The sequence below is a fragment of the Muscardinus avellanarius genome, assembly GCF_963383645.1.
Source record: "Muscardinus avellanarius genome assembly, chromosome: 4".
Taxonomy (NCBI): Eukaryota; Metazoa; Chordata; class Mammalia; order Rodentia; family Gliridae; genus Muscardinus; species Muscardinus avellanarius.
Genome location: NC_137789.1, coordinates 145,880,834 through 145,900,651, shown reverse-complemented (window position 1 = coordinate 145,900,651; position 19,818 = coordinate 145,880,834).

Sequence of the window (19,818 nt, the reverse complement as noted above, 5' to 3'; positions counted from 1 at the left end):
ATAAGAGAATTTCCATTGGGACCATGCAAGCTCACATCAATAAAGAGCATGGCCTATTAAGGCGAATGGCTCTTCCCGTAGCTTTTATCTATGATACGATAGTATCATATAGGAGTATCTATGATGTATCTAGCCATTTCTGATACATTTATGATATATCTAGCCATTTCCACCCTGGGAGAAAGGCAGATAACTGGAATCCAGTTTCAAGTTCTAGATAAAATTAAAAGTCTACAGAACAGACGTCTAGTCCCCATCTATGGTTGGTTGTAAGCCACAACCCCGGCAAAGACATTTCCAATCTCGAGTTGGCTTCGCTAAAAAATAAATTAAAAATAAAAGGGAGCATGCTAACCGGACAACTGCTGGATGGTTATTAAATATTTTTGTTACACAAAGGAGGTCTGGGAAGAATTTCCAAGTGAGACCCCGAGAACTATGTCAAATCTGGCTTGTGAACAAAATTTGCTTTGAGGCCCATAATAGCTTCAAACTATTTGCCACCAAGCTATAACAAATCAAAGGATTCGTTAATTAGAGCTTAAATGGATGTTCTGGAGGAAAGATACACAACTTTTCACATAAGGCAATAAAACCGCTACGCTGATGACTCAGAACTAAACTAACCAAAGAACAGCCTGCACCCGACCGGCGCTTGTGGTCATATGCTGCTTTCGTAGCCATGATTTACATCAAGACAAGCACTGCAGCCATTATGACCACAACCAGCACAGGGGAGAGTGGTCTGCAGTAAGGGTGGTGGAGTGCAGAGTATTTGGAAAATTCAGGAACTTTCCCCTCCCTCTTCCTCTCCTTTTCCTTGTGTGTCTAAGAACAACACTGGGGCCAATAATAATATTTTTCCAAAATTCGAATGTATTGGAAAGTGTTCAGACCCGGGAGGCAGAAGACCCAAGTTTGTGTCCTGACTGTCACTTTTCTGTGTGACCTTAGGTGGTGGCTTCACCTCTAACAAGCCCCGGCCTTCTGTTCTCGCACTGGGCCGTGTGTGGATTAAATGAGAGGTGTGTGAAGTCTTGGAGCACCCCCATCTATTTGCAAAACATCAGATGCGGTCTTATCCACCCATTGTGACATCTCAGACCACGAGAGGCATCAGGACCTGCCTCAGTCAGAAGAGTCAATTCACTTTGCTAAGCTGCAAAGTTTGAGCCCTTCCTTCCTCACCTGTGATGTTAATGTGACCAAGGGCTGGATGACAGCGAGCTATTTTTAAATGCTCTTATCAATGGCAAATCATTTTTCCAAAGAAAACTTTCACCGGGTGTGGTGGCACACGCTTGTAATTGCAGTACTCGGGACACTCAGGAGGATCACAGGTTTGTGGCCTGCCTCAGCAGCTTAGGCCCTGTTTCACAATAAAGAATAAAATAGAGCTGGGGGTGTAGCTCAGAGGTAGAATGTCCCTGGGTTCAGTGCCTAGCACGCACGCACACACACACACACACACACACACACACACACACACACAAATAAATAAAATAAATAAAATAAAATAAACATTTTTTTTCTTTCTTTGTGCCCTTTCTTAGTATGGACGCTCTCTTTTTTTTTTTTTTTTTGGTGGTACTGGGGGTGGAACCCAGAGGCTTTCTACCTCTGGGCTACACTTCCAGACCTATTTTATATTTTATTTGGAAACAGGATCTCACTAAGTTGCTGAAAGCTTCACTAAGTAGCTGAGGCTGCCTTTGAACCTGTGCGATCTTCCTGTCTCAGCCTCCCAAGCGCTGGGATTTCAAGCATGCGCCATTACATCCGGCTGGACCCTCTCCTTTTAAAGAAGCATTTGGTTATGTGATTCTCTGAAATAAATTCCTTTTACAGCATTTCAGTAGTGAAATATTAGCAGCAGAGAAAGGCTTTCTTGCCCCTCATTGCGCTAGGAGTAGCAGCTTAAAAGGGGGAGGGGAGAGGGAGGCAATGCAAAATAAAACTCGAATCAACTTTCAAAGACTGTGTCCTTTGTTGCATGGTGGATCTCTGAAATCCTACCTGGACGTATACGTGGCTGTGGGAATGGTACCCGTGCCTATGACGAGCAGTTTGGCTACTTGTCACCCTTCAGTTGCCCAGGCCTAGAGCTTGTGAATGAATTAGACAATGACTGTGCTAATTATTGAAAACTCTGTTGTACTTTAACAGCCTTAATGGATTCCAGATAAGACAGTCATGTTGCAAGAAGCTGAGAAGGTTGTGGCCACGAGAATCCTCGAGCCTGTGCATTCTCAGGAGGGCAGGAGTGATACCCGTTCAGTACTGTACTCTCATTTACCCTGGCCACGTAGTAAGAACTTAATGAATTCCCAGGGACTAGAGGAACCACTCGAAAGGTTATGTCCAGTAGATCCTCTCCAATAAAAGAAGACATTGTCTTTTCCATTCAACCAGGGAGGGTGGCCCGAGCCGTCCCGCTGCCTGCACTGGCCAAAGGGAGCCTGTGGGAGCGGCTGGCTTTCTGCTGTGCCTCTGGGAGACAGAGCAAACCATTTACGTTTCTTTCTTTTCAGTCACTACACTGAGCAGAGCAAACAGGTATCTTCTTTCCTTTCACGCGTTTTCCCACTTGTGCGTGTTGGTTAGATATTTTTGTAGAGAACTTACCTCCTATTTACCTACTGCACACGTGTTCATCCGGCCCTTCTCGGTGTAAGCCGGGGCTCGCCAAGGCCTCGCCTCCCAAGGGCGGAATCCAAAGACTACTTTGGTTTTGAGAACCACCGCCGTCAGTCTTCTTGCTTTGAAAATAAATATCAAACCTTTGACATGACGTTTATTTTCCATAATGTCTCAGCGTTGCCTCTCCTTGAACAAAACCTGCCAGAGACCTTTATCTGATGGGAGCTTTCTTGTTTTCAGAGCATCATCCCTTAATTAAATGTTAAGGGGGCAACGACCTTCTTTGCAGACTTCTTCTATATATAAACTGCTCTTCACACTCGGTGGAGAAATGCGGGTTTTTTTTTTCTTCCTATTTTAATATGGAAAAACAGAAGCCGAAGGGGAGAGGCATGTGTAAGATTGCAAGGAAAAGGAAAAAGTTCTTGAATTTTTTTTTTTTTTACCTCTTGAGCTAATCTTTAATTGCCAGCACCCACATTCCTTTTTTTTTTTTTTTTTTTTTTTTGGAAGCCCTTCTACCGCCGGGCTACACTCCCAGACCTATGTTTTATATATATATTTTTATTTGGAAACAGGGTCTCTTAAGCCAGCAAGGCTGGCTTCGAACCTGTGCGATCCTCTTTTCTCCACCTTCCAAGTGTGGGGATGACAATCGTGTGCCACCGCGCCCGGCTTAGCACCCACATTCTTAAGGGATATCAGCCTACTTATTACTATTTTATCAGCCTTATTTATTTATTTATTTATTTATTTTTTTCAGTACTGGGGATGGAACTCAGGGGAATTCTACCTCTGAATTTTTTTATTCTTTATTTTGAAACAAGGTCTCACTGAGTTACAAAGAGTTTCACTAAGTAGCTGAGGCTGCCCACGAACCCGGATCCTCCCGTTTCAGCCTCCCAAATGCTGGGATTGCAAGCGTGTGCCACCACACCCAGCTTATCAGCCTTATTTAATTGCACGATACATGTTGGGGCTTAGAGTAAGTCTTCGAGTAATTTTTTTAAGTAAAATAATTCTGAATTTTTTACTTTCTGGTACTGGAGGTGGAGCCTAGAGGCGTTCTACCTCTGAGCTACACCCCCAGCCCTTTTTCTTTTGAAACAGGGGCTTGCTAGGTTGCTGAGGGTCTCATTAAATTGCTGGGGCTGTTCTCTATCCTTTGATCATCCTGTCTCAGCCTCCCAAGGATATACCGGGATTACATACTTATCCCACAGTGGCTGGCTAGCTCTGAACTTTTTAAATAAAATAGCTCTGAATGAGTGAAGAGCTTTTAGCCTGCAATGTTTATTTGTGTTTTTCAATTGGTTTAAATGCAGTAGCTCTGGAACAATAACCGTATTTATCTTCACAAATGAAATTCTCATTGTTGACACATGTGGAACGCTAGCTCTGTAGACAAAAGAACACCAAAGAAAAGCCAGGCAATTAAGTAATTTAGTCCTGGGTCTTGTTTTTTAATGCGCAACTGAAGAAAGACTGCAGAAACCTCTTACTGAGAATCTTGGGCCTCAAAGTTGTGACAACCATGGGGATTTTATTTAAGATTTGAAATAGAGCTGTTAGGGACTTTGGAACAGAAAATTAGCAAATCAAGCCCCGCTTGAGTTGCCGTTCCTGCACCCTAATAAGTATTGTTCCGAAGCAGGTAGTTAAGTTATATGTGCTTAGAGCTTTGAGGCTCTCTGGAAAGCCCGTGAGCCCTAAAATGGTGCTAGCATGGTATTGACTTCGGCATAGCAATGGCTTATGCCCCATTAGGATTGGTATATTCTGAGTTTTTCCCCTTATCCTGAAAATGTCACCATTCCTATTGCCCTTCCCCCTCTCCTGCTGCCAACCAATCGCTCTGCTGCAGGCGTTTTTCAAGGCGTTCCCTACTACTAATGAGTAGATGGTATTCTCATTTTTATAGCTTTATTTTAAGGAGAATGATCTTGGTTTAAGAAATGCCTACACATCTAGACTTGCATGCATTGTTTACTCTAAGCTCATCTGGGAGACAACTTTGAATAAAAACGACCTTTTAAGCAAGTTAAAAACCCACAATTAACCCTGGGGGGGGGGGACCAACATCAACCCATAATCAGTATGTTGGAGGATAATCAGTCTTGATGGGAGGTTTTGAAAACATTCTCGGCCTACATGTTTTTGTTTTAGATGTTTTTTATTGCATAATTTCACATAATGGCATTTTAGGAAGCTTATACTAATTTTATCATTGTTTTTGACATTAACTTCCCTCTATATACCCTAATGATTAAGAGCACTGGCCCTGGAGTCAGCTTGCCTGGATTAAAATACACGTTCTGCCAGTTGGTAAATGGATGACTCAGAACAAGTTATTTGCACACCTTAGGCCTCTGTTTTATCTTCTGTTAAGTGGGAACCATAATACCTTTCTTGGGACATTTGATATGGTACTTAAAGCATTTGGCATAGTGTTGAAATAATTGCTTTTATTTTACTGATTTGTTTTCCACCACAAGAAGATGTTCAGAGAATAAAGCAAGAAACCCTTCATTCTCTACAACACCCAGGGCGGCAAAAGAGGCAGCTTCCAACCCGCAGAGACTTGAACGACTGAATGCATGCAGTCTTTTTAAAGGCGAGAGGCCGCAGTCAAGGATCTAATTTGGTAAGTACTTTTTTGATTTCAAAGGGAAGTTTATTCCTTTGCGGTCCCTTCATCTGATTATTGTTCCGTTTGGGGAATTCGAATTTCCCAAACTAATTTTGCATCATGGAAAGGTCATTTGAGAGCGTTCCACCCTATGGTATAACCAAATCCCAAACAAAGGAAACAATGGCAGTGGGGAAGCCGAGGCCTGGGCGCTGACTGATCCAAGCTGCTGCTCCTTAAGGTGTGAGTAAGTGTGTAAGATGTCAAGGAGGCTGGGAGACCGGCGCTGCGCCGCCAAGGCTGCGTGGCGTTGCCTTAGTTTGGGGATCCGATGCCCTCACCCCTGAGAACAGGAGTAAACCAGCAGGCGACTGCAGAAAAGAGGAGTTTTTCCAAGTCCCTGTGGTTTAACCCCTCGGAGAGTCTCCCAGGCGACAACTTGGGACTGTTCATTGTATTCCACAAACTGTTTTAATGTCTTGTTTGTCCAGTTTCTGTTCTTTCACAACAGATTAGAAGAAGCAAATTGGGGTGAAGGAACGGGGTTGCTGCAGGGGGCCGAGGCCAGGCGGGAACTTCATGTCAGAGGAGGAAACAGGGAGATCCCTGGTGCCTTTTATGCAGAACAAAGGGTGTTCTGTGCCCCCGCCCTCAAGTCCCTGACAAACCCGAATCCCCGAGGGAGGTACAGAGTAAGTTTGAGTGTCTGTGGTTTATGAATATAGATAACACATTAACCCAGGGCATTCTACCTCCGAGCTATACCTCCAGCCCTTAAAACATTTTTTTGTTGTTGTTGTGAAACAGGGTCTCACTAGGTGGCTGAGAGTCTCACTACATTACTGAGGCTGGCCTCAAACCTGCAATCCCCCTGTCTCAGCCTCGCAAGTACTGAGATTACAGGTGTGCACCACCATACCTGGCTGAGAGTGCGTTTTAGAAACATTCTTATGAAAAAAAAAATAGCTGAATGAAAAATTGGGTCTTATTTCCTTCAGTTATCTGGAAAGAGAATTTTTATGGACTCTTCCTGCACTAATGGTATGGGGTCAGTGGGGAGTGAATGGGTTTGCTGGAAGCCCGCGCTCAGTGTTGGTGATGCTGGCCCTGTCTGAGGACTGTGAGGCAGGGGATGCCATGAGACCCCTGTCCTTGACTCGCTCTGGTGCCTGCCTGCCTGCCTTCCTTCCTTTTGCCCTTCCTTCCTTCCTTTTGTCCTTCCTTCCTTCCTTCCTTCTATCCATCTGTCCTTTTTTCTGTCCTTCCTTCCTTCTTTCCTTCCGTCCTTCCTTCTCTTCTTTCTTTCTTTCTTTCTTTCTTTCTTTCTTTCTTTCTTTCTTTCTTTCTTCTTTCTCTTTCTCTTTGTTTCGTGTGCTACTGGGGATTGAACCCGGGGACATTGTACTTCTGAGCTATACCCCCAGCCTTATCTTATTTTACAATAAGGTCTTGCTAAGTTGCGGAGAGTTTTGCTAAGTTGCTGCAGAGGCTGGCTGCGAACCTGCAATCCTCCTGTCTCAGCCTCCCAATTACTGGAATTATAGACATGCACCACCGTGCCTGGCTAAATTTCTCTTTTTTATGACACCTGTCGTCTTGGATCAGGATCCACCCTATTGACCTCATTTTAACTTGTAAGGGAGTTTATCCATAAACCCAAGTCATCTGTATTTTATTTTTTATTTGATTTTATTTTTTGTGGTGCTGGGGATGAAATCCAGAAATCCAGGGGCTTTCTACCTCCGGGCTACCTTCCCAGACCTATTTTATATTTTACTTGGAAACAAATAAAAGGTATCTAGACACTGGTGAAAATAATCCTTTTCCTATAGGGTTGCTGTCATGAATACCACAAACTGATGACAGTTCAAGTTCCCACATATGCTGGGGAAGCATCCTGGGTCTTAGAATGTGCTGGGGTTTTTTTTGTTTTGTTTTGTTTTGTTTTTGTTTTGTGGTGCTGGGGATTAAGCCCAGAGGCATTCTACCTCCAAGTTACATCCCCAGCCCTTTTGAAATAGGACCTCACTAAGTAGCTGAGGCTGACCGCGAACCTGCAATCTTCCTGTCTCAGCCTCCCAAGTACTGGGATTGTAAACCTGCGCCACCACGCCCAGCTCTGTACTGCTGTTTTACAACTTTCATTACAAACCATGAAACTCCACTGTTTCCTTGAAAAAGTGGAGTGGAAAAAATTCAGCTTCATTTGGAACCCAGGGGCTTTGTACCTCCAAGCTACACATTCCCCAGCCCAATTTTTTAAGTCTTTTTAATTTTGAAACAAGGTCTCACTGAGTTGCAAAGGGCCTCACTAAGTAGCTGCGGCTGTCCCTGAACCGCGATCCTCCTACCTCAGCCCCCAGAATGCTGGAAATACAAGAGTGCGCCACCACGCCCAGCCGTCAGCTTCATTTTCATAATTCATATTCAAAGATAAAAGTCAGTTAACCCAGTCAGTCGATCACACAGATCACTTTCCAAGCAGGTTGTTTAGACGTTGCGTAGACACATTCAGAGTCTATCCCTTGGCCTGCAACATGACTACTATTTTTTTTTTACCAGGGAAGAATTAATATAACAGACAGCAAATAACTGGGTAGGAAAGATACAACACACCTTTAGAACTGAAGAACAAAGCTGGCCTTTGAGGCAAGATAAAACCAGATACTCATATTGAATTCATTAAAAAAAAAAAACACAGGATTTTTATAACCTTGAAGTCACAATTCTGATGGAGTGTTTCAGGTCCCAAATGTTGGATAGCAGAGGTTTGACTAAGAAAATAGCTTCATTCAATATGCTAATTTAGTTTTCTTATGAAATCTGAAGTTCCACGGACATCCTAATGTTATGTGATCCTAAATTGGATGTCTAATTATCCCTGGTATGCCAATGGCAGCGTTGATGGTATTTTAACTTGCGCATGGCCGTGGACCAACCTGATTTCTCCGCCAATGAACAGAACCCCCAAAGCTTCATCTGGCCCAGGTCCACGAAGTCGCAGAGACTCCTCATCTTGCCAACTGATACTAAGTATGGCTCAGGTTGTCCTGGGTCCCTCCACCAGAGCTAAGTGCGCAAGCAGATGCCCGAGCTTACCAAGTAGGGACAATCCGGGGATCAGGCTAACATAGTATGTCATCCTACCTGGACTGGTGCCAGCTTCTCCTTTCACATAGATCTGCTATCTCTGTGTTACATAAACAGCACGGATTTAGATGTATATGAATCCCTATTTTTTTTTAAAATAAGATCTTAAGTTGTTTTTTTAAGCGACTGGGCTAGCTCAGTTGAATAATCTTATATAAGATGGCACTCAAAAGCTCAGCTCTATGGGTCTGAGTATTATTTAGTCATCTGTTTGTGCACCTATAGTTTTAACTTAATTTATGATGAGCACATAGTTTTTCTGAACGCTCAAGCTGTGTTTCCACACTTCAGTTTGCTTTATTTTCCTCCCAGTTTCCTTCAGAACACCATTGCGGTGAACTTTCTCCGGACGCTTCATGTTTCCAGGGAGGTGCGTGGCATCGCTCAGAAAGCACCAAACCAGACGCCCAAAAGGAAAGGCTTGGATTAGGGCCATGGAGCACTGTTCTTTCCAGTAGCGCTTCCATAGGAGCACGGATCTGCGGCACATTCTCTTTCAGAACCGATGACGAAGCATGAGGCTCTGTGCTAAGGGTGTCACTTATAATATCTCATTTAATCCGTGCAATAGCCTAGCTAGATGTTACTTTTACTTTATGAAGGAGATCAACGCAGAGAAGAGGATTTACCCAAAACCTTCATCACTCGTAAATGGTGGCCTGGGGCTTGCAACCCAGGGCTGCCTGACTACAAAGCCCTTCACCAAAGAGAAGGTTCATTTTATCTTCTCCTTTTGAACAAACAGTACATTTATTTAAAAGTACAAAGTTCAATTGATTTACAAATCTTTTTTTGGGGGGGAGTACTGGGAATTGAGCCAGGGCATCTTACCTCCAAGCTGTACCTACTCCCCCAGCCCTCTTTTATTTTTATTTTGAAGCAAGTTACTGAGAGTCTCACTGCATTATGGAGGCTGGCACTGAACCTGCAATCTTCCTGTCTCAGCCTTCCACGTTCTCGGATTTCAGGTGTGGGCTGCCATACCCAGCTTAATATCACACAGCCCTTAAATCAAGGGCTGAGAATGTAGCACTTGCTTAGAATACCATGAGTTAGGTCCCCAGACACACACACACACACACCCAAGCACGCACGCACGCATGCACACACACATCAAAATCTTAAGTGAATACACTGAAATATTGCCGTATGAGTTTTTTCTGTGCTTCTCTTTTGTAAGAGCTCCATTTGTAAGGATGTTTCCCATGAAACACTTAAAATTGACTCTCTAAGAGTTATCACATTCTGTCTGCTTGGCATTCTCTCTCTTCTTTTTTGCCACGTCAAATTTCCTTCCAACTTCCGGCAAAATCAACAATTATGCCCTTTCAACACCTTCAAGGTTTTGTTCCAACTTTCTGTGACCAGGACTGAGACAGTGACCTTTACCTGGAGGCCTTGCTGCCAGCAGTGGTGTTGGTGGGAGCCTGGCTGACTGCTGGGGCCCTGTCCTCTGTCGGGATCAAGCCAGCTTCCCACCTATAGAGCTTTCCCAGGGTGAGGCGGGTACCGATCTCTGTGTCCCTCCAGCCCATAAAATGAGGGGAAGCCTCTTCAAAGATTCTCTACAAGCCTCCACTGGTGTGAGGGGTAAGGAGGAAGCTGCAGCTTTCCCACCATGCTGCAAGAATTGTAGGCTTGATTCTCCACACTCTAAAGACACTAAGGGTGAGGCCAAGAGGCCCGGGAAGCTATTTTTCAGGTCAGCTTCTGCAGTGCGTGCAGGATGGCTCAGCGCCTCTCTTGAGAATGTGTGGGCATCCACCTAACACTCGTTGTTCTCAGCTTTGGGGTCCCTACTTGGACTGAGACATCAGAAAATTTTATTTTAACATCTTGTCACATACGGATTTGGTAGCTGAGCACACAGTTGTAATTAGAATTGCTGGGGAGGAAAGGGTGGGAGGGGAGGGAGGCAGGGAAGAGGGTGCAGGGAAGGGAGGCAGCCCAAGACAGGCGATGCTGACTTCAAAGGTACAGAAAGAACCGGGTGTGGTGGCGCACGCCTGTGATCCCAGTACTTGGGAGACTGAGATGGGAGGATCATAGGTTCACGAACAGCCTCAGCAACTTAGCAAAACTTGTTTCAAAATAAAAAATAAAAAGGGCTGGGGTGTAGACTTGGAGATAGAATGCCCCTGAGCTCAATCTCAAGTCACACACACACTCACACACACACACACACACACACACACACACACACACACACACACCACAAACACTTCAAAATGCAGAGACAAGATTCTGAGAGGTGAGAAGACCTAGGAGAGAGGACTGTGATAGAAATAAGCAGGAGAGGGTTTCAGGGAGGGCATGATCGCACAGTAACAATTTCCTGATGCTTAGAGGGGTTCCCAGAAACCAAGAATAAATGGGTGTGGTGATGCACACATGTAATCCTGGTACTTGGGAGACTGAGACAGGAGGATTGCAGGTTCAAAGCCAGCCCCAGTAACTTGGTAAGATCCTATTTCAAAATAACAAAAACAAATTAGGGCTGGGGGTGTAACTCAGAAGTAGCATGCCCCTGGATTTAAAAAAAAAATAGAGCCGGGTGTGGTGGCGCACGCTTGTAATCCCCGCGCTTGGGAGGCTGAGACAGGAGGAGCGCGCAGGTTCGAAGCCAGCCGCGTGCGCTGGCTTAGGAGACCCTGTTTCCAAATAAAAATGTAAAAATAGGTCTGGGAGTGTAGCCCAGAAGTAGAAGGGCTTCCAGGAACCCCAGTACCACCACCAAAAAAAAAAAAATAAATAAAAAAAAATAGAAACCAATAATTAAAAAGACCAAGAGTGCAACAGAAAATGGGTAAAGACCACAACTGGACAGCTCCCAGTAAGAGAAAGAAAGAGAGATGGTGCTTGAACATCTGCAGCGAGGCAGGCGCGCTGGCTCCACCAGGAACTGAAGGAAGAACAGCACCGAGATGCCCTCCTTCCTTGCCTTGGAGGGGCGGAGCTGGGGCCATACACCTGCTGGCTGGTGAGGCCTCTGAGGGCCAGATGGTCCGTGCCCTGTGCTCAGGAATCTGGTAATGTCGGCCTGAACCACAGGCACGTTTGCTCTTTGACATGGCCAGACACTCTCTTTTCCTTGACACGGTTTCTCATCCTTGAGAAACCAGGGATGCACCTGCCTATCCATCCCTCTGCCTGGGTGCTCCCTCTGTGGCCTGGCTTCTAAATATCAGTAGCACACAGGCTTGATTCAGATCCCTCTCACCATCGATGCACCCTTACTTTGTCCTGTCCAATGCCATTACCTATTTTTTTTTTTTTGGTGCGATAAATGACAACTAACACAAAACCTGCTCTTTTATACCATACAATTCAGCGGCACTTAGCTCATCCACAGTGCCACACAACCATCTAGTTATACTACCTAGTTCTAGAGTATATTCATCCTCCAGGAGGAAATCCTCACACTGGTGAACTGCTGACCTCCCCTGGCCCGCTCTCTGGCGATGACTTCTTTGCTTCCTGTCCCTATGCATTTGCTTATTCTGGATGTCCTGTCTAAATGGAATCCTTTGCTATCATAATATTTTCAAGGCTCATCTATGTCATAACATGGGTCAGTACTTCATTTTTTTATGGCTGAATAACATTTCGTCGTGTGGATATACATTTTGTTTACCCATTCCCGTTGATGGACGTTTGGGTTATTTCCACCACTTGACTATTGTGTGTTGTGCTGCCCCAAACATTCAGGTTCAAATTAGGTGAAAAGCTTCTCTTCCTCCTCCCCCTCCTCCCTCTCCTCCTCCCCCTCCTCCTGCCCCTCCTCCTCCTTCTCCCCCTCCTCCTCCTCTTCTCTCTCCTCCCCCCCTCCTCCTCCCCCCTCTCCTCCCCCTCCTCCTCCCCCTCCTTCTCCCCCCTCTTCTCCCCCTCTTCCTCCTCCCCCCCTCTCCTCCTCCTCCTCCTCCTCCTCCTCCCCCTTTTCCTCTTCATCCTTCTTCTCTTTTCTTGTCCATCATCTTCATCTCTGTCTTCATCTTCTTCTAGGATTGAACCCAGGAGGGGTCTACCACTTAGTTACATCCCCAGCCTTTTTTTTTCTTTTTTTTTTTAAACAATTTTTTTATTGAACGTAAATAGTATACATTTACACTATATTTGATGCCCTCCCCCCCCGCCCCCGTTTTCCTTTCCCCCCTCCCACCAATGGCTGTCCAGGTTAACCATGACCTATTCATAATTTTACACATGTTCAGGTGTAGACCCTAGTTAATCAAGACCGACCTTCCTCCTCTCCTATCTTACCATCCAAACTTAGCTAGTATTTCCCCTTCAATAACTGGAGTCCCACTGGTATTCTTTGTGCTTCCTAGTTTGGCCCAGCCCTTTTTATTTATTTATTTATTTTCATTTTGAAACAGAGTCTTATTAAATTGCCTAGGCTGGCCTTGAACTTCTGATCCTCCTGCCTCAGCCTCCCAATTAGCTTGGGATGACAGCACCTATGAATTATATGACATGATACTGTTAACTTCTGTGTAACAGGACACCGGAGCTCATTTCTCCTGCCCTGGTCTGGCTGTGTACCTGCTCCCCTCTCTCTCCCCATGCCTCCCATTCTCAACCCTCTCTTGCCTCGGGTCCATGAGCCTGTTATCTGTTTATGAGCTCAGGATCTCTTAGACTTCACACACGAGTGAAGTGATGTGGTGTCCATCTTTCTGTGCCTGACTAGTTCACTTAACACTGTGACCTCCAGGCACCTGCGTGTTGCTGCAGATGACAGGATCGAATGGTGGAATATTGTCCTATTGTGTTTGTAACTGTATTTCCTCTCTCCATTCATCAGCTGATAGAGCTGCAGTGAACACGAGTGCCTGCTATCTCTTTGATATGCCGGTTCCATTTCCTTTGGCTATATACCCAATGGTGAGATTGCTGGATCACATAGTAGTTCTATTTTTAATTTTTCTTTCTTTTTTTTTTGAAAACTGCCATACTGGTTTCTATAGTGGCAGTACTAATTTACAATCCCATGGGTAGTATATGGCAATTCTTCTTTCTTCCAGGGTTTGTGGTCTTCTCCTCCTTCTTATTTTTCTGTTTTGATTATAGCCATATTTACTCGGTTGTATTTTCATATTTGATATCTCCTTTTTCTAATCACTTTTCCAAATACAATGTGCACGAGACAGGACTATTATGCATTGTACTCATGGCCTAGCTCCATGTCTAGGACAATGCCTAGCATATAAAGCACCCCCAAAAAATATTTGTTGGCTACAGTGTGTGTGTGTGTGTGTGTGTGTGTGTGTGTGTGTGTGTGTGTTTGTGTGGTACTGGGGGTGGAACCCAGAGGCTTTCTACCTCCGGGCTATACTCCCAGACCCATTTTTATATTTTGTTTGGAAACAGGGTATCACTAAGTTGCTGAGAGCCTCACTAAGTAGCTGAGGCTGGCTTCGAACCTGCGCGATCCTCCTGTCTCAGCCTCCCAAGTGCGGGTATTACAAGCGTGCACCACCACGCCCGGCTTGTTGGCTACTGTTGAAGGAGAGAAGTTCACTTCTCATCTGACCTTAAAATTTTCCCCCTATCTTACTACCACCTCTTACCTCTGCCCTCTTCTTGCCAACCCACTTCCAGAAAGAACAGTTAATACTTAATGCTTTTCATCAACGTCCTTTCCTCTGTAACCTCGAACAATCCAGCATTTGCCACTACTACCATCCAAAAATACTTCCCCAAAGGTTTCCAAGCTGAGCATGGTGGTGCACACCTGCATTCCCAGTCCTCGGGAGGCTGTAGGTTTAACAGGAGGATTGTAGGTTTGAGGATGGCCTTGGTAATTTAGAGAGACCTTCAGCAACTTAGTGAGACCCTGTTTCAAGAGGAAAAATAAAAAAGAGCTGGGGAAGTAACTAGGAGGTAGAATGCCCCTGAGTGCAATGCCCAGTGGCACCAAGAAAGAAAGAAAAAAAACTTAGTAACTCCGTAAAAGTCCACACTGGTGACACTGCACACTGGGCTTGTCCTGTAGCCCCCTGACACTATTAACCTCATCGTACTCAGTCTTCTTTAGAGTTTCTCCTTTTTGGCATGAGTCCACTCGGGACACAGAAGCTTTGGAGACACATACTAGCGTCCCCTGGGTAGCAGTGGAGCCCTCGGGAATGCTCTGGGGCTTCCCAGGCTCTTGCCCTGGTCTATAGTCTGGCTTTGACCAGACAGTCTAGTGAGACCAGCAGCGAAAGTTCCCATAAGGATGGGTGCAGAGGGAGCTGCTCCGGCACCTGCAGAGGCCTGGCCCTGCTCAACGGCAGACTGAAGGCTCCTTCACCGCAGACCACTTCTGCTCTGCGTCGCTGTCTCTGGGTTGTATATCTACAAACCTTTTCCTGGGCTTAGCGACCCTTTGACCTGTGACCTGACCACTCCCCTGTGTCAAAGGTCACTGTGTCACTTCTGCAGTTAGACCCTGCAATTTTTGGCCCGCCCTCTCAGTCCCCGCTTCGTATGAGTAGCTGGGGGTTTTGGAGAATCCACCTCCCTCATCTACTGGCTGCAGGACCTTGGCTCAGCTAGCGCACACCTCAAGTCTTCCAGCCCTGACTGGAGGCTGAGCACAGTTCCTGAGACCTCGCCGAGTTATCTCGAGGGCACGATCGGGCCGAGTCCAGCCAGAGCACACAACCATCAGTGGCTCCCCATTGCCCTCCTCGTTAGCGCTGGCACTTGGGCCGAAGCCCTGTCTTCCCCAGGCTCTCCCATAAGCCCTGGCACTCCCAGCCGGCCAGGCATTTGGGAAATCTATTCTTCTTGGGCATTTCTCTTTCCCCGTATTTTTTTTTTAAACAGAAACCATGCTTTAGTTTTTAAATCAGGGAAAAGCACATCTCATTCTTGCTTTAAAAACCATGTCTCCATCAACGATTGATACTCTACCTGCTGTGGTTACCCAGAACTTTGAACCAGGTATTTTTTTAAATTTAATTTAATTTTTTTGTGTGTGGCACTAGGGATGGAACCCAGGGGCATTCTACCTCCGAGGTACACTCCCAGCCCTATTTTTTATTCTTTATTTTGAAACAGGGTCTCGCCAAGTAGCCGAGGCTGTCTGTGAACCGTGATCCTCCTGTTTCAGCCTCCCAAATGCTGGGATTACAAATGTGTGCCACCACGCCCGGTTCATGACTACCAGCTATTTTAATCCTCCATAGAGCTTTCAGTACTGGGCTTCAAGGTATTCAAAGACAAGTATATATGGAGGATAATACAAATATACCACCAATTGTTATAGAAATCAAAACTGAAAGCCACCTGCAGGCAGAGCCTTATTATTATTATTATTATTATTATTATTATTATTATTCTGAGTATTTCCATTTTGGTGACCAATAACTATCTGCCTGCCTCACCCATGGTTTAAATAAATATTTGTTGAATTGAATTGTTAGCCAATGCATGTAAGAACAAGCAGGATCTGCATGCCTTGTCTCTTACAAATAGTATTAAAATAACCCGTGCAATTCATCAGATCAACTGATAGAAAGGTTTTGTTCTCTCGCCTAGAGAGAGAACTCTAAAGAGATCATTTGGTACCTAGTCTTTCCCACCTCGACCAGTTGAATGCCATTAGAATGGATAAATACTGGCAGCAGTTAAAATGATGCATCGGTTCATACCTCTCTTTTGCCTTTCTCACCCATGAAAGATACTTGAAATTCTTTGCAAGAGGCAGGTCCAGGGAAGGGTGCGGCGCTGCCCCCATCGCTGACCTCCGAGATGGGGCATTGCTGGGGACTGTCTAACCCGCAGACAGGTCCCCGCAGGGACTGCAGCCTTCCACACTGCTTGCGGTCATTTCAGTTTACCTACTTCTTTTCTTGTTTTGTGGGAACAGTTTCATTAGGAGATGAACTCTCTCTCGATGGTTTTCACTTCTCCTGTGAGGTAAATTAAGGAGAGCTGAGTATTGTTTTGTTTTAATCTTATGGAGAGGGAGGGGAAGGCGGGGTAAGACAAATTATCCACTATTCACTTGATTGTCTGTTTGAATTTTCCATTTTCTTTAGACGGGAGCCAAGAATTCTTGTTACGGTGTTGGCAATTGTGATCACCCTTAGCTGCCTTCTCTAGGCGACTTCCCCTTGTGCCCAAGTTTGAACAGATTAGTTCCTGTCTAAAAGGAACTTGCTGTTTAAAACAATATAAAGGCCAGGAGTTCTCCACCAGGAGCAATTTTGCCTCCCTGGAGAATATTTGCTGATGTCCAGAGGCATTTTTTAGTTGTCAGCTGGGAAAGAGGGCTGGGGATGTAATTCAGTGGCAGGGAGCTTGCCTACCCTACGTTCCAGCCCCAGTACTGCTAATCAAAACAAAACAACAAAAACTGGTAGAAAAAGGGTGGGACTGGCAACTGGTGAGTGCTGCTAAACATTCTATCATGCACAGGCTCCCACAATAGAGAATTATCTGGCCTGAAATATCAATAGTGCAGAGGCTGGGAAAGCCTGATACAGACACCAGGACTTAAATGCACAAATACTCTTAAAAAAAAAAAAAGGATGGATTTCAGAAACGCATACATAGATGGTCTGGGTAAGAGTCTGGAGGGACAGCTGATACTTGATGGCCTCAGGAGGCAGGGCTATTATCTTTCTTCCAATACTGGAGTTGGCTTTGTGAAAAAGATAAAGAGGGCCCAATGTGGTCTCTTGGGTTCTGAAAGATCACGTCAGGTCAGTAGTGCCACTGATGGGTTAAAACCATTCTGGTTTTTGACATCAGGGTCTGCATCTGATAAGCATGCCAGTCATGTAGAAGCCGACCACTGCACTCCAGCCTTTTAACCGGAAGACGTCGACTTTGTGCTGTGATTACGAAATCGCTCTCAAAGGCCAGAAACAACTTAAAGTTGAGAGGCATATTAATTCAAAGACAAAAAAAGAGGAACCATTCAGCTGGCTCAAAGAAATCATTGCACCACTTCCTTGTGTGAGGTTCAGGTTAAAAATAACCTCTAAGCCTCAGGAGTCAACCGTCCTGTCAATGAGAAGTGGGGAGGGACCTGGGAGGCAGGCGAGGGGTGGATTGGAAGGAACAATGAATTCATCAAGGAAGGAATGGTTTGGTGGATTTTAGGATTAAATTTTCTGAATGACTAAGGGACATGTGGGACTCAGGGAGATAGGAGGAAGAGGAGAGAATGAGGAGGGAGGTGGCCGGGGTGGGGGCTTGCGTATCTGCAAGTTGGGGGCAGGTGGGAGGGAGGTCCACACATGCCCCTGTGGCTGCGGTGGCTGGAACTGCCGGGCAACTGAGTATTCTTTTGTTCTCAGTCCTGGGCAGCTCGCCTCAGCCTTGAGTGCTCACAGAGACAGGTTGCAAACCACAAGCTCAGTGTCCATTGGGCCATGAAATAAAACACTGGAAAGGAGTCCCGAAGCCGTATTAGCACCTCGACATCACCACAACCCACAGAGGACAAGGACAGACGTGTTCTTAGCCGGTGGCCCACTGCACCGGTTGAAAAGAAGCGGAGACGGAGAGCGTATGTCAAGGGCAGCTCTGACCTTCAGAGCAGGTTGAGATCCCAGCCAGCTGGCAGCCTCCTCCTAGTTGCCACTGTGTTAAAAACCCCATAAAACAAAAACCAAACGGAGGTGCCATAAATGTGCCCCGTGTTCTCATTCTAGGCACTGAAATATTGGCAAACCCGACTGCCAAGTGTTGCATGCCCCGTCCCACTGTCCCTCTGGCTCTGTACAGTATCATTTTGTGGCTTTCCTGCAACTCGCGACATGTCTTTATTGCTGTGGAAGCGATCAATTAGGCTCATGCTGCTCAATCGTCTCAAGACATGAGAATATTCATAAGCAGTACCTGAAGATTAAGGATAATTTTTTTTTGAGGTCACGTTGTACTAAAGTTGAAGGAAATGGACACAGCTGACCTTGAAAAAAAGTTTTTGTGTGTGTTTTCACTCAAAGCCACAATTATCTCAAGCATGACTTTTAGTGTCATGTGTCATATGCAAGAGAAGTATGTGTCTAAACCACACAGTGGAGTTGGAAGAACACTGGCTAGCCTTGCGTTTAAATCCTGACTTGTTACTTGCTGGTTATAGGTCCTGGGACAGTACGTTTCACTTTTTTTTTTTGAGGCTTAATGATTTCATCAGCAGAATGGAAAAAGTATTTCTTATTTCTTGGAACTATAATGTGACATCAATGAGCTAATGTGGGCAAGACTCCTGCATAGCATCTGGCATTTGGTGGGTACTTAATTAAGTAGTATTAATTATTTATTATAAAAATAATTTACATCAAGCTGAGTAGAGTGGCACACACCTGTAATCCCAGTACTTGGGAAGCTGAGACAGGAGAACTGCAGGTTTGTGGCCAGCCTCAGCATTAACAATACCCTGTTAAAAAAAAAAAAAAAAAGCTGGCAGTAGAGCTCAAAGGTAGAATGCCCCAGGGCTCAGTCCTCAAAATTTCTGTCGGGCATGATGGCATTTGGGAGGCTGAGACAGAAGGATCACAGTTCGCAGACAGCCTCAGCTACTTAGTGAGGCCCTTTGCAACTCAGTGAGACCCTGTTTCGAAAATAAAGAATAAAAAATAGGGCTTAGAGAGAGAATGCCCCTGAGTTCCACCCCTAGCACCTCAAAAAAAAAAGTATTTCTAAAAGATGTGTTTCTAACAAGTATTATACATAACATTATATAACATGCCACAAAACCGTATAGCTACTATGATCCATCCAACAAAAACCAGTACATTTATTATTAGCAAGACGAATAAAAACACTTCTGTGAAGCCCTTGGCATGTAGAATTAGAACATGCACGCCTGCTTGAGAGTTCTGTAAGCAGTGAGAAATCACAAGTGGTATACGTAGGTCAATGTAAGCCTCCTGATAGAAAAATGCACCGTAAAGAATCTGACGTCATTGTTTCGAAGGCTAAGGAGATTTGGTCAGCACAAGTATGCAGTAGCTCAAGGGAGATACTGGGAATCCAGCCATAACTTCTGACCTACAGACAAAGAAGAAACTCTGGGAACTGAAAATCTCCTATCACATTTTAATTCAAAAAATAAAATAAAATCTTATGCTCCAGAGCCAGACTCTATAAACAGAATGAGATATCAGGAAGAGTTGTCTTCAGGTGAAAAATGGTGCATCTGGCACCGAGCTTTCCACATGTGGCACCGGTGAAGCAAGGAACTCGCTCCGTGCATCTCCACCAGGCTTATCATCAAAGCAGATGGTGACAGGAACCTACCAATAATGTCATGCGTTTATGGAACAATCGTAAAGCCAGGACACCTTGACAGAGAAGTAGGGAGCTTTATTGACTGACTGGATGATCTGTCTCTCCATTCATTCATTTGCTCTCCAAATAACCTACCTACCCACCCACACCCATTCCTTTCTGCC